Here is a 16,282-nt window from a genome sequence, read left to right as displayed (position 1 = left end):
GGCAGGAGAATACTTGGATTCACTGGACAGCCAAGCTAGTCTCCTGGATGACCTCATGGCTAATGAGAGACCCTAACTCAGAGGAAGTAGACTGTGGTTCTGAGAATGACATCTGGTGTTGTCTTCTGAACTCCATACCAATATGCATGGCTTGTGTATACACACACACACACACACACACACACACACACACACACACACACAGTATTGTTTAATTAAATTATGTATTTTTTAAAACCTCTACATGACCAAAATAATTGGAAGCTAAAATGTCAATAAAATAACTATTGATCTAATTGTTTTCAGCTATGGGTGAGAGAAACTGGTTTATCAAAATTTTGATTCTTTTCTTCATCTACTTCTTTTCATTTATTGGAAGTATAGTCCCGAACAAAGTAAAATGTTCTGTGAATAAAAAAAGCAAAACTTTTTATTTTTGTTACTAAGTTATCATCTTATCAATGGCCATTTTATATATTGATGAGATATTTACACTTTGAGATTAAATATTCTATCACCTGAAAGAAGTACATCATTGTTTATTGTTCATGTTGGATCTATGTATCAGTAGAAAAAATCTACTTGATTCAGCAAATTAGGTCAGCACCTAATGATCAAAAATTAGTAAAATGAAAAGCTAAAGACATGAAGAGAAAGTTATTGTAGGACCATTGCTTTGTAAGAAAAAGGAATTTGACTAGACAAAGGGTACACATTTTTATATATGAAAAATAGTTGAGAATAGTTCTAATTCTTAGTAAAAATATTTCTATTAAATGAAATTAATGTTGGTGACATTTATTAAAGCAATGCTACTTTTCTGTGTTCTGAATTACTTTCTTTGAATTATATACTTTATTTTCATTATTGTTTACAACAGTTCTATAAAGATATTACCTTATTCAACTCTCAAGATAAGTCTGTCAGGTAGGAGAATTCATCATCATCTTTACTGAGCCTGTGAAGGTACTACATTCTGATAGGCTTTGCAATTGCTCAGAATCTCAGATCAAGGGCTTGGTTTGGGGCCAACCTTGACTCCAAAGTTGGTACCAGATCCCCAATGCCAGTTTCAAATGTAGATAACGCTAATTAACTGTGTAGGCTACACCTTGCCCCAACCTAAGACCAAAGCTGAGGACTCTAGCAACACTTCATGTCATTGTTTGAATCAATTATTCCAACATTGTGGGTTTTTTTTCTTTTTTCATAGTTCAGAATCATGTAATCAAATTTCAGAGATTAAAATAAGTCTCGATAATCTAAGATACCACATGAGAACTGGGAGTATGTTGTCACTCTTTGTCACTGTGAACTTCAAGAGTTTGGATTGGTGGGTTCTGATTAGAAATATCTAAGAAATTGTAATAAGAAATGTGATAGTGTTATCCACTACTCCTCAGTCTGTGCTTAAGCTTTGGAATCTAAGAGAGCCTTGAAGAACAGGAGTTTGCGATCCCAGTGCTGTGCTTCTCCCTATTTCTTCCTCTCCCAATCATAGGAGAAGAGTTTTCACTTCAGCATCTCAGGCACTTCTTCTGTTGAATGGAGATAATAAACCTCCTTTAGAGCCCCACGGGAGAATGAATTGTCCAGATGTGTGTAGAATTCTTCATGGCCTGGCATAGAATTAATGCTCAATAAATTGTACTGATTATTAGTCATTTTGGGCAAACTAACATTGTTTCTAAAGAAAACGAAGTGTTCACAGAGAACAATGAAATCAGAGTGAATTTCCTGTTCCTTGCCTCTTATGCTTTTCATCAAAGGAAGCACAATGCATCAGAGGCTTTGAAAGCAAGCTCAATACTGAAGCCTCCTTCTCTGATTAATGCAGTGCTTTGAGCATGAGCAAGTAATGGGAAAAGGTTAAATTCATGCATGGCTTAACATGAACCAAAGTGGTCAAAGATTGTCACAGGCTCTGTGGAGCTGAAGAATTCCAGGGAACTAGTTAACCTTAGAACATTGCCTTAAATGAGTTTATAGATAAAGTATCTTCAAGAAGTTAAGTTTTGGCATTGTGATGACACCTGTCGCATATCAAATGCACAATGTCTCAGTTAACTCATTGCGGGATTATACTTTTAACAAGTTCCCTCCCATTTTTGTGAAACCACCCGCAGCGAATAAGTTGTCTTACTAGCTCTCATCCCTTTTTACGTAAAGAATTACAGAAAACTAAAGATGAGCATAATGTGTGCACTCGTTTTACTAAATACTATTCTGTATCACATTTGTGTACCTTCATATATAGTATCTTATTTTATTTTCATATAGCAAGCAAGGGGACTGAGGCCTTGGGAGGCTACATCCTATCTCAAGGTTATTCAACATAACAAGAGCCCTCATTGGAAGTGTATTATTAAGCTTAGGTCAAATGACTTTTGTATCATTTCACAATTTGTGAACAAAGGAGTTCATTAATTTTCATGAGGTGCTTCCGACTACACAAGTCCCTTTACATGTATAATCCAACTTGGTTATCACATCAGTTTAAAAGCAGAGCAAATATTGCTCACCATTTAATGATCAGAATGCATTCTCAGAAAGCAAACGATAAAGAACTTGAATTCTATAGTTTCAGGTATCATTCATCTTATGGTCTTGAGATTGTGACAAGGAGATTTAGACAAGGAGAGCACCATGAGGAATATGACATATTTCTTATTTTAGAGAGTTCAGATGTCGGGAGGGGGGGGGGTGAGTAATGACCGAAGATGCTAATAAAAGTGAAAGTTGGTTTTAGATAGTGATAAACAATTTCATAGTACAATAAAGGGACAAATAATTTATGGGAGAAGGGGCTTCCTTTAGATGCAGTGGGCAGACAAGGCTTTTTGATGTAAAGACACTTGAGTGGAATGAGCAGTATGCTGGGAGAGCTAAATGAGATTTTCTCAGAAATTGAAAGCTAAAATTGGAGAAGCCACACATAATCAGTCAAGAGAAGGATCAATCTAAATACAGGCAGATACTTCCTTGAAACAGGCAGGCCCTGATCATAGTGAAGTACCATAATGTCATCATTCTCTATGCGCCCTCATGTGATTTTTGTCGTGAGGACAACTCCAGTATAATGGTCATCAAGCCCGGCAAGTTTCCTTCCAATGCCAATTTATTTCTCTTCCTGTTCATGAAAAACTTCTTCCAAACCACTCCTATATTTCCCCAACATTGTGCACTGTCCAAATATTCTTGGATGTGTGTCCTTCCACTGGAGCATAGTCAACTTACAGAGGCTACGTTCTTAGAGAAAACTGACTGTCTCTTCCATAAGGAATTTATTGCCAATAGTCCCTCAGCTCAGAGGTGGGACTGCATGTCCAGCTTCCTTCTCCATGCTGGGTTTGGCATGAATCGGGCTCCCACCTGTCTGTGTATGCTGTCAAAACCACTGGTTTCATATATTCAGCTGCCCTGATGTGTCCAACAGACAGCTTCCTTGTCATCATCCTCTGTCTCTGTCTCCTACACTCTTCTTGGCATGTGTACAGCAGATGTTGGTCTAGTCAAGGAGGAATTTATTGTCTCTTTTAAAAAACCTGTTCCACCTCAGAGCAAAGAGTTGTCTATTGCTTGCTCATTAGTGTTATACATCTGGACTGATAGCTGGCTTCTTAAACAGTCCAGGTTGGAAACCTTCTAATTATACTACACTGACACTGACACTTATGTATTATTACTCATCATATTCCTTATTAACATCTGTGCTTCAGAGCTACAAATGAAAGGGACATTTTTTTCAAAGAAATGGTCATATAATAAATATTAGAAAAACTTCTATCAGAGAGAGAGAGAAGTTTTTATTCTAGTCTAAAATTTGCTTAAATGTACGTTCTCGTGTAGACAAGCCTTCATGGTATACATATTGCCTTTCATATCTGCAGAAGGTTTTCCCAAGAGATCTCAAAAACCTAAATGCAAAGATGTGCCTACAGCCTCTAAACTACACCATTAAACACCCATAAGCAATATTTGATTCACCCATGTGATATGTGAGTGTTTCTGAAAGGTGGCTCCAGTCATCTGATGTGTGACCTTCTGGCAGTCTGCTTCACTTCTTCCAGTGGCCTGCTCATCTCAGCAACCTTCCTCACAGTATCTAAGCACAGGCTACTGTGACCACCTAGGGCCATGGGCCTCACTTTTCTCAGAGTTCTTCATTTCTATGAAAGGATGTCAATGTTTATCATGGTGAATTACAAGAAGCTTGGTCTTCTTGGTTCCCCTTTCTCGGCTACAACTCTATATTTTCTTCAAAAACACCTGCTAGATCCATTTTAGATACATTATGCTGGCAAGAGCTGAATACACATTTTTATTGTTAAAAAAATAGCAAGTCTATTTTACTTAGAGAAAAGTGCATTCAAATTTGTATTTAAACAAACTTCCAATCATGTTTATCTTAATTAGTTCTGGGGTCAGTTGCAAATAACTAAATGGGTGAAAGTCAAGGAGATACTAGGTTTCTTTGGAGAGTCTTTTCACATGCAAAGCTACATTGGATTGCAGAAGAACCCTGACAAGCCGGTGCCAGAATCTATCTTCCCTTTTAAAATTGTTTAACTGAAACACAGAGATGCAATTCTTGGCCAAAAAAAGCAAATATTTCTCTTTTGGTTTAAACCCACTCTCCTCTTCCCTAGTAAGTTGAAGTAACTTGGAGATTTTTATAATTGAAATGAGTAATAGTGTATATAAAAAAGAAATACCTGATTACAAAATAGTAACAACTCTCAAGGTTTCTTGAGCATTTAGTAGGTATTGTGAAGTCTTTAGTTTTCTCTCTCTGGATCTTAATTTTTGTAGGAACTCATCAAAGTTACTATTGCCCAACAGGTGAGAGAATGACATGTACTTAACAAATACATTGCATCTACATATATCTAAACTTTTATGTGAACATACTACTGAATAGGTACATATTTATAAGAACTAAAAGCACACACTTACCAGAGAGTCTGATAATCCCTGTAATTTTCTCAATAAGCGGAGCCTGTTTTAATTGTTGCTCTGTTGACCAATCAGTTAACCAACTGCCATAATGTCCTGTTATCCAATTATTCGTGGAACTAAGCTTTTTCTCATAATTTTTATAAACAAAGTATCTTGGTGTTGCCTTACTTTAACCCAGTTTATTGATTGCACTAAAAAGATGCCATTTTAAAATCAAAGTAAAAGGTATCGAAGTAAAGAATGTTTGAAAATCATAGCTACTCATGCTAAGAAGGAAATAGGGAAGGAATAAGAGAACTAGTGAAGTACTGCTGTTCTGGCAGCAAACTATAGTTTCTCCTTCTGAGGCATGCTACTGAGGAGTATTTAGCAGGCTGCTTTTCAGTCAGATGTGGCCATGTGCCAGAGATTGTTCCAGTGGGACAGGGACAGGAGTGGCATGTGCTGCTGTGCTCCTTCTCTTCCCTGGAGACTGTCATGGAGAGAAGCAGGACAACTTGTTAACAAGGTACAAGTTGGTCATGGCAGAGGCTGTCATATCCAGGTTCTCTAAATAAATCTTCATGGTGGTAGAGACAGAACGGCTGACTCTCTCCCCACGCCTAGTTTATAGAGAAATAATGAGGTTTGGCTTTTGAGGCTGTAGGGATTATTATGAATTTAATAGTGTCTGTAGCATAGCTCTCTGTGTCTCATATATATATACATATATTTGTGTATTTTTATGTATACATTTATATGTACAAACTATATATAAAAACATTATTTCAAAGAAAATTAACATAGAAGACATGGGATAAAGATATGGTATTAAATAAATAGAATACATTAATGTGCTTCAAAATAAAACAGAATGTTAAATACATTGAAATACTTTGTTGATGTTTGAAAAAGTAGAGAAAATTATAAAAATTTGATTTTAAAAACAGGTTGTAAAGATACACTTATTCTAGATTTATCCTCTCCAGTGTAAATCATTGGCATTGGTCACATTGCTATACTAATACATTGGAAACTTCTAGTTATTTCCAAGAAAAGTAAAAACATTTTGGACTGAAACATAGTAACAACATTTTCTGTTAACTTTAAAATTAAAGTTTGACAAATCTTCACTTTGACAAACATTTCTAATCATAATCTATTAAAAAGGACTTTGCTTCACTGTACCTGGGGCCAGAGACTGCTTTCTCTTGAAAGTAAGGAACCCTTTATATCTTGTTTTGGTGGTCCTCATGTTTCTGTGGTTATTTTCTCATATTTTAAAACTGTTGTCTTCAATCTTGGTATTGCTGACTAATAATAAGTATACACTAATACTCAGAAATAATATTCGAAGTCTTAGATATAATCATATTAAATCTATATTTAATTGCAAGCACATTTACGTTTGATTATAAGTAGTTTTACAAATAAGGCTTCTCTGTTATGCATATAAATTTTATGTTGAACTGGAACCTAGAAAATCCAGTCCTGGCCATGCATACAAACATCCAGCCCAGTCCTAAGAACAAGGTCATTGTAATATGACCTAGATTTTTTCCTGAGGTACATTTCCCATCACTTCCTTCAGCAAATGTTTAAAAACTGATGGAGGTAAAGAAGGAATCGACTCATAGATAATGAGTCAAAACAAGCAATGTGTTAAAATAAAAAGCCCGAAATATAGGCTTTCTTTTGGGAATTATTACAATATCTGTCAGAGAAAACATGTTTGGACATTTCCAAACTTAGAATTCAAAACACCCCCTAATTCACTGGAGGGAAGAGAAATCCCAACATAGTAATTCAGGTACCAAACAAAAGCATCAAGTACTTGGTGACTGAAGCCATGGAAGCAGTTGATAGGAAATATACACAGAGGACTTTATATCCTGCCACTCAGACACTTAGATCATCCACCCGAACAGACTCCCAATGGATGTGTCCTTCCTCGGAAGAAAATAACGAAGGCTAATCATTTCTGTCCTGAGTGAGCGCATACTACTTGAAGTGCTTGAAAAATTTGCGACTGCATAAACAATAAAAATCAAATTCCGTAAACCTCCAACACATTTGAAGGCACTCCTCAGAGTTAGTGTCAGCCTTACCGCCCAGTTTTTCACCCAAGGGACTACATAGTAAGATAGAGAATTGGAGGTGTTGAGCTTTCCACAGATTGCAAAATCAGATTGCAAAAGTCAGCAGGGATATAGGAAACCGTAGTGAAGAATTTGAAAATACTGAAACAAGTGAAAACAGAGGTATCGGGAGGGAAACGGCAATGCGCTGCAGTCTTGAATACAGTAATAATGACTCACGGGGAAGGCTCAGCTCGATTGACTTTTGCTTCTGTCTCCTTCGGTGACTAATCCTGAGGGCGCACAATCAGATTCCAAAACTGATGTGGAGGCGGGACTGTGTGCTGGTAGGCCTTTTAGCTTCGGCTCTATGGAAAGCATTGGCACACAGATAATAGCGATTATAGGAATCTTAGATACAGATCTAACCAGTTCATGATTAAGGATAAATAGCATGAAGCTTGAACACGGAGACTGGCTTGCCCAAGCTCACTAGAGTCAGAATTTACTAAAAATTCATTCTTAGCCCAGTAATCTTTCTCCTTGATCCTAATACCTCTCTCCTGTCCAACTCCACACATAGATCAAGAAATTTAAGATTATGAATGTTTCTGTATTGCTCTGGCTAACTTTATTTGAATAAAAACAGTATAGACAACAATTGCCTTTTCCTGAGCATTTATCACATAGCAGCCATTTAGCAACTCTAATGGTTACATAATTTCAAGATAACCCCAGTTTACTTATGGGAAAATTACAGCTTGGGAGCTTAAACGGCTTGCACAATGTCAAAGAGCAGACCTGGGTTTTATACTGAAGTTTATCTGAATTTAAAATCCATACGCATTTTCTATGCATCATAGCCTTTTCTAATACTTTGGTGTTTTGTGAGTCATGTCAAGAGATCCAGAGATGATCAGGGTAAGCTTGGCTAATTCCTCCAGAACTTGTTTTTAGCCATCTAAATTATATCATTCATAGATCCTTTAGTATCTATGAGATTATTTTGTTGCTACTCCATAACTGGAATTTTGCTACTGTTATGAATCATAGTGTAAACACCTGATATGCAGGATATCTGACATGTGACCCCCACAAAGGGTTGTGACCCACAGGTTGAGAACTGCTACATTAAATCATGATTGTTAGAGATTTCATTTCTAAACTGCCCATCCTATTAAGAAACATTAATAGTTTCTTACGCAAAGAAGGGATTAATTAGCTAGCAGTATTTTTGCTATCAGGATAAAATAGTAGTTAGGGAGAGAAAGGCTGGAGAAACTTTTATGACCTGATTAAATACCTCCCAGGCTGGTGATTGCACTATCCTGGCTACAGGGATTATGTCAGCTTTACAGATGGTGCTTTAAAAAATAACCCTGTGTCTATTTAAGATCAAACACTAGGACCGAATTTAACCCAGATGCTTGGCCCTATGCAGACACAACCTATGTCATATCTTCCATTTTCTATGTGTCTGCAGCAAAGGAAGGGCGAGGCTGCCCAAAGTTGTTGAAGGAAGAATATTTTCAGACAAATTTGTATTAATGCTATAAGTTTTTCCCTCTCTCACTCTTCTGTTTAAATTTCTAAAATGCATCAGACCTCATGAGTTTTGGGCAGACGTACTCTGTTAGCAGTTGAAGGAAGATTTGCACATTTCCTCTTTGACATGTGGATAAGCAGACGCTGAATCTCAGGGCTTCGACTGCTCACTGGCTTTCTTTGTCTTCATTCACACGTAAGTCCTTGCCAATTTCCCATTGAAAATGCCACTGCAGAGCCCAAAAAACTTTTGGAATGACTTTCATAGCTTTCAATCTCTTCAACAAAAAGGGAAAACTTGGGCCATATAACAAAAAAAAAAAAAAAAAAAATTACAGGCAAGGTCTCTCTCCTCAGTACAAGCACCATGAAAGCCCTTACAGATAATGACTAAAAAGCAACCATCAGAAACATATCAATTTGGCAATCTCCTCATTCACAAAATGTTAGTGTGGTTGTAGGTGTTGCCAAGCTAAACAGGATGACAGACTCCACAGAGTACATGTTTGCGACACTAATGGATCATTGGTTCAAGACCTCGCACTTCCAGATGTCGGAAGTGGGGACATCTGCAGTGACTGTGAAGAGCAAAGGGACTTCCGTCTCACATGGTCAGATATCCCAGCCTTTGGATGTCAGTAAGAGTATTCTTTGCCTCGATGCTGTAGGATCCATGAAAAAACAATGCTAACCCCCACCTCTGACCCTGCACTGCACTGCAAAGATGTGATACTTTTCCCAGTACCTTGGGTTTGTTTGTGTCTTTGGAATAAACCAGATTGGTAGGCAGTAGACGTGATTCATAGTTCCCTTAGTGGGCTAACGAATAACTGTGGCCTTGAATGGTGGAATCAATAGGTGGAATATTGAAGAGGCACCAGGGCGTTTCAAAATAATTTGACAAGCATGGTGCCTTCATCCAGAACCAACATATTTTCCTTTGCCTTTTTCCAAGTTCGTTTATGTCTGTGCTGTCTGATGCCAAGTGCAGACACCATCAAGTACTCTGAGGCCCTTCTGACTCACTGTGTGTTCACAGTGATGCTGGCCATGCTTCTGAATGCTAGACAGAGCCACTGGCTCAGGTAGCAACCCTCGTGCAGTGAGGATGAGTCAAGTCCTTTTCTCTCAAGTTCAAAAGGATTACATATGAAGAAAGTGATCTTTTAAAATACAGGGTTTTTCTGAGGTAAAGTCACAATGGAGCTTTTAAAATGATATAATAATAGTGAATATTAGCTAGTTATATCTAATTGGACACTTTATAACCTAGACAGTGATTCACATGTAACAACTTGGTTATTCTTCACCAAATTCTCTCTCTAGAGGGAAGAAAATTGAGATACGAGGAGTGTAGGTTACTGTCCAAGCTCACTGAACTAGAAGCAAAAAAACTACTAAAGTTGAAGCTCAAGTAACAGGATTCAGAGCACCAGAATTTTGTGCTTGCATTTTCCTATCTGTCACTGAGTTGAATATAGATTTAAAAAAATGAAACGTGAAAGATGCGTATGAGAAAATAAGACTCAGAAAAAATAACAGGAATTATTTAAAGTTAGATGATTATTCACCATTAATCATATAGAATTGACATTCTATATGTCATTAGACATATAGAATTGCAAAGTGTTATCATTTAGTGAAACATATTACTATGTTGTCCCTATAAATAGCTTTAAAAAACACAAAAGAGAATCTACACATATAATTTTGATTGTTTTATTTCTCCTTTGAAATATCCATGATGTTCTAAGCAGTAAAGGGCAGGTAAGCTCAGGCTCCAAAAGACTTCTATTCTGCAAGCTTAAACCATATTCAGATATAAAGATTTGCTATCAACCATTGGTTATTGAAAGAGGACCTCTGTTCCTTTCCTTGGTGGCAGCTTCATTGCAATGCAAGTGTCCTATGGAGTGGCAGCTGTTTGCATGTTGAAGGACCTTAGGTTGATAACCAAGCTTGGCTTTCTTCATGTAATAAGTAATTTCTATAGCTTTATTTACAGATATAGTCAGCTCTCAACACGAACTGAGAGGAAATTTTAGAAAAAGACAAATACACAGGGAAAAATACACAGAGGATAAAATGCAAGAGTTAACAAAAAATACAAACAAAAAGTCCTATGAGACTCAAGCTGGTGAAAGAAAAGGTAACTGTAAATTAGTATGTGAGCCATAGAAAAAAGAACCTGGACTGAAAAAGGTTTGCTGGCATCTACTCTAAAGGGGATGTGAGTAGAAAGACGCTAGTAGCAGGTAAAACAGCAGCCTGGAGACTGATTGCTTCTTTCCTGAGGTAGACCTCAATAGTACAGATCCTTCAAGATCCAGACTAATTCCTTGTAATATCTGCAGAATTCTTCATTGATTAATTTGCTAGTTGTCATGAACATCAATATTTAGGTGGAAAAAATTAATTTTTTTCATTTCCCCCTTCTCTTATCTCCTACATATCCTCCCTGCCACCTTCCCTTGAACTCCATCTATGGCCCCCGACTCTCAAGTTAATAGACTTGTTCTTTGATTACTAATTCTACATATCCATATATATATATACACATAATTTGTTCATTTTATTAAAGTTTTATTTTCTCATAATGTGTATACTATTTCATTTTTTATCTATAGTCATCTCATTGATAAACATTATTTTATATACATTATTATATTATATATTTATATATTTTTCTATAGTCTGTTTTTGTTGCTTGTATGTATGGTTGTTTGTGTGAATATGGATTCTGCACTGAGCACTATGCATTGAGCATCCAATAAAGGGGCTAATCCTTGGGAGAATCTGAATCTTTTTCTCCCAGAAATTATTAGGGCATTCTTTGTCTAGCAGTGAGACCCAGGAAAAATTGCCTTCTTCCACATTAACATCTGTATTGACATTGCTATTGTTCCAGTATTTCTTATATAGCCATTTCTAGGAGAAACTGTTTTATAGCAGACTACCTGATTTTCTGGCTCTTCCAAGCTTCCTGTCTCTTCTCCCCCAATGTCTCCTGAGCCATAGCTGTGATGTACAATCAGGAGATCAACAGATGAATAAATGTCCAGCCCCAACATATACATTTATATTTCATTTTTAAAATTAAGCTATAATTACATAATTTCTCTTCTCCCTTTATTTCCTTTACCTCTCCTGTTCTGTCTTCAATTTATGACCTCTTTATGTTTGTTAATGTTACACATATATGCATAAATATATAAATTTATCATTCTCAGGTTGTTTAGTTTTGATATATATGATTTCAAGGCTGGAATGTTGGTATGGATAATCAATCAATCAAGGGGCTCTTCTGTGGAGAGCCATGCAGCGAGCAATCGCCATTATAAGATGGCGCTGGCCTCCGCTGTGCCTAACTAGTAAACAAGCCTTGTATGCAGGTGCGAGAGTGAACTCACGTCTAGTCACTGCCTATCTCGGAGCGTAGTAAAGGGGTCATGGGCGAGCAATGAATCAGGAGCTGACACGCCACATCAGGTGCTGAAACGCCATGGCTGAGGGCTATATACGCAACGCCATTTTCCGGGGTCTGGGTCTTCCCTCTTGAAGAAGCAAAAAAGCTTTTGCTGCAGAAGATTCTGGTTGTCCCGAGTGTGATCTTGCCGGAGGGAACAAAAGCTCAGGATACTCTTCCCTAGGAACAATTTTTTTCTCTCACACTCAGCCTTTCTTAGTTTCCTATAGTTTAGAGGTGGGGCCTGCTGATATTCAGTTATACAATGAGAATGACAAATTTGCTCACTGTTATATATTATCATTAAAGTTCAACTGGTCAAACACTCTTTAGATTATTTGATTCCATTTGAGGACCCTACGTTTATCTTAATTTCCCCATGTGTGCCTTCCTATGTGTAATTAGCTTTGGTTATATATTATAATCCGAGTATTTGATCATAAAGTGTTTCTAATTTTTGTTATTTTATTTTTCATTTTTTCCTCTCATTCTCCCTCCATGTCTTCCATCTTGTACGATATATCCAAGCTATAAATCACAAAGATAACTAATGATAAAAGCTACAGTAAGTAAAGTGAAACTGAAAAGGAAAACGACATTAGTAAAATTCTGCTGATTGGACCACACTGAAAACAAATATAGGACTCATAGGGAACCAATCAGTAAGATAGGCAATCGCAAAAGGAGCGCAGGAAGGACAGATGATCCACTGCCAAAGAAACAGTAGAGGAGTGGTGTGTTTGAGCTACTCCCACACAAGAGCAGTGTGCAATAGCCATTTGTGCAAACTACCATTGATGGTATCAGCAGCTTCCCGGCAACTCATGAAACATCATTCCGTGTGTAAGGTTTTCTATTCAGAGAGAGCTGCACAAAGGATCCACACTATTTTCAGATCTCAATCTAGAATGACTGTTCTAAAACTGCTTGGGTGACATCAAATAAGCAGTTTTCCAGGACTGAGGGATGTAGACACTAGTCTCTCCTTAAATATCATCCTTGAGGATAAAGAAATACGGACACCTGGTCATGTTCTCCTTTTCACCTTTACCTCGCTCTCCACGTTCCTCCCTCCCTCTGCCCCAGCCCCTGTGATTGCTTTCTTCTCCCTCCCAAGTGGGATTGAAGCATCCTCACTTGGGCCCTTCCACTTGATAACCTTCTTGAGTTCTATGGATTTTTATTCTGAGTATTCTGTACTCTTTTTTTTTTTTTTTTTTTGCCTATTATCTACTTATTGGTGAGTACATACCATGCATGTCCTCTTCGGTCTGAGTTACCTCATTCAGGTTGATATTTTCTAGCTCCATCTATTTGCCTGCAAAATCTCATTCTTAAAAGCTGAGTAGTATTCCACTGTGTAAATGAACCATATGTCTTAGGACATATTTTCAGCTTCTGGCTATCACAAATAAGGATGCTATGAACATAGTAGAGCACATGCCCCATGGCATGGTAGGGCATCTCTTAGGTATATGCCCAAGAGTGGTATAGCTGAGTCTTCAGGTAGATCTATTTCCAAGTTTCCAAGGAATCTCCAGGTTGATTCCAGATTGGTTGCACCAGCTTGCAATACCACAAGCAATGGAAGAGTGTTTCTGTTTCTTCACATCCTAGCCAACATGTGATGTCACTTGAGTTTTGATCTTAGCATTTCTGTTTGGTGTAAGGTGGAATCTCAGGTTTATTTTGATTTGCATTTCCCTCATTACTAAGGACTTTGAACATTTCTTTAAGGGCTTCTCAGCCATTCAAGATTCCTCTGTTGTGAATCCTCTGTTTAGTTCTATAGGAGTGAGACAGGTGTGAAGTCCTGAGGGCCAGCAGAATGAATGGAAATGGGCAACCTCATGGGAGGTAGGAGGTTGGGGGGACCCTCTAGAATGTACCAGAGACCCGGGATATGAAAGACTCTCAAGACTCAAAGGGAGGGACCTTAGATGAAATACCCAACTGTGGGGAGAGGGAACTTTTAGAGTTCACCTCCAGTAGAAAGATGGGGAATCAAGTGGAGGGATGGGGTTGCTATCCCACAGTCAAAAACTCTGACCTAGAATTGTTCCTGTCTAAAAGAACTACAGGGATGAAAAAATGGAGAAGAGACAGGAAAAAGAGGTCCAGTGACCTGGCTACATTGGGATTCATCTCAAGGGGGAGGCTCCAAGACCTGACACTATTGCTGATGCTATGGTGTTCTTACAGACAAGAGCCTAGCATGGCTCTCCTCCAAGAGGCTGACCAAATAGCTGACTCTTACACCCAACCAATGAACTGAAGTCAGGGACCCCTGTGGTTGAATAATAAAAAAGCTGAAAGAAGTTATGGAGGAGGGCAACCCTATAGAAAGACCAGCAGTCTCAACTAATCAAGACCCCTGAGTTCTCTCAGATACTGAGTCACCAACCAGGCAGCATACACTAGCTGGTCTGATGCCCTAGACACCTACAGCAGAGGACTGAATGGTCTGTCCTCAGTAAGAGAAGACACATTTAACCCTGGGGAGACTTGAGGCCTCAAGGAGTGGGGAAGCCTTTTGGGTTGGGGAGTGGTGGGGTAAGGTAGGATGGGGGTGGAAAGTTGAGGGGAATGGTGGTATGGGAGACATCCTCTTGGAGACAGGGAGGAGCAATGGCATGAAGAACTGTTGGAGGGCAGACTGGGAGGGGGATAACTACTGAACTGTAAATAAAGATAATTTAGGAAAAGAAAAGAAAGGAGAAAAGAAAAGAAAAGAAAAGAAAAGAAAAGAAAAGAAAAGAAAAGAAAAGAAAAGAAAAGAAAAGAAAAGAAAAGGAAAGGAAAGAAGAAAAAGAAAGAAAGACATAATTTATGTCAATTGGTATTTATTGATTTCTGGGTTTGGTTTAGGGAACATTGTCAGTGAAGGTATTTGGCCTTAAAATTATGGGGAGATACTAGCTTTTTTTGGCTGGAAAAGAAGTGATTGGATGCACTATATAGGTCCCTGTCCCCCACCCCCTACCCCCCAACTTCCCACAGCATCAGTTTTTATGGCTTCTCAGATTGAGGATTTTAAAAGCTTCTAAAAGCCCATCATTCCCTCTCTAGCTTATGTTACTACTTTTGCTATCCATTAAAGTCAAGGTTACTTAATTAATTGAGGTTCTTGACCTGCTTCACAGCAGCATCCTTGCAGGAAGGTGTATCTCATGCTTTACCTTAAGCAAGTTATCTGAACCATCTCAAACCATTATATCTTCTCTGTCATTCCTGTATGTGCAAAGAAGCTAGAGTCCATGGCGTCTGTAAGACCAAGGCGTCAGATGGAAACCATGGAATCTTAATCAGATTTGAGTCAGGGTGCATCTTCCTGGTTAGCTTAGATCCATTTTCATGGATCCATTTTCATAGAGCCAACATGGAAAAGCTACAAGGCCTATAGCAGAATTACTTCAACAGCCACCAAATACATTGTGATACTTATGTAGACCAAATTGACAAGGATCCAGGTCAAGCTTAAATACTTCCATTCCTTCCACAGACCTTTAAAGGCACTGGAGTACTTAGCTCAACAGAAATATTACTCATAAAAATTGTAGAATATGGTCTAGAATATCAGAGTAGGCATATATATAGGAAAAGTTTAATATTAACCCTTAAAAATGCTTAGAACAATATTGTTTCTTATGGGATTTACAGCAGGAATTTGAAGTTGCTTTTGAGTATGTGGGATGATGGATAAAATTAAAAGACCTTTCAATACAGTAACTCCTGACCAAAGACCTTATAAGTATCAGCTTAAGCCGGAATCACATAGTATTGACATGCTATATGTAATTCATTAAAACTGCATGTGTCTGTAGGGTTGATAACACATGGTTTCTGGAGATTACATGTTCTGTGGCAATTGTGCATATATTCTAATTTTCTGGTGCATGTATAACTCTAATTTAGTTGTATTTTTTTTTTCTGTAGAGTATATTGGAAAAATATTTGAAACTGACCTCAAGGTGTTAGTAGGTTAGGTGAACAGAAAAACACACTTCTACCATCACAACTGTGCGTAGTTATATGGACACTCAACAAATGAACGAATGCTAGCTTAATGAAGTCATCCAGAAAGGCTTTTATGTTCATGGATCGGATGATTTTCAAATATTGTGCATATACAGAGAGTGGCAACTGATTTTAATTTGGAGCAAAAGTCTTTGTAAAGGTAATGTTGACATTTGACCTTGGCTGTATAAAACAGATTAACATACAAAAATTATTCCACACATGGTCCTGCTGATGC

This window comes from Mus caroli, unplaced genomic scaffold (assembly GCF_978045245.1).
Source record: "Mus caroli unplaced genomic scaffold, Mus_caroli_1 scaffold_16, whole genome shotgun sequence".
Lineage (NCBI taxonomy): Eukaryota > Metazoa > Chordata > Mammalia > Rodentia > Muridae > Mus > Mus caroli.
The sequence above is the reverse complement of the archived record's forward strand: the minus strand, read 5'-3'. Positions refer to the sequence as shown.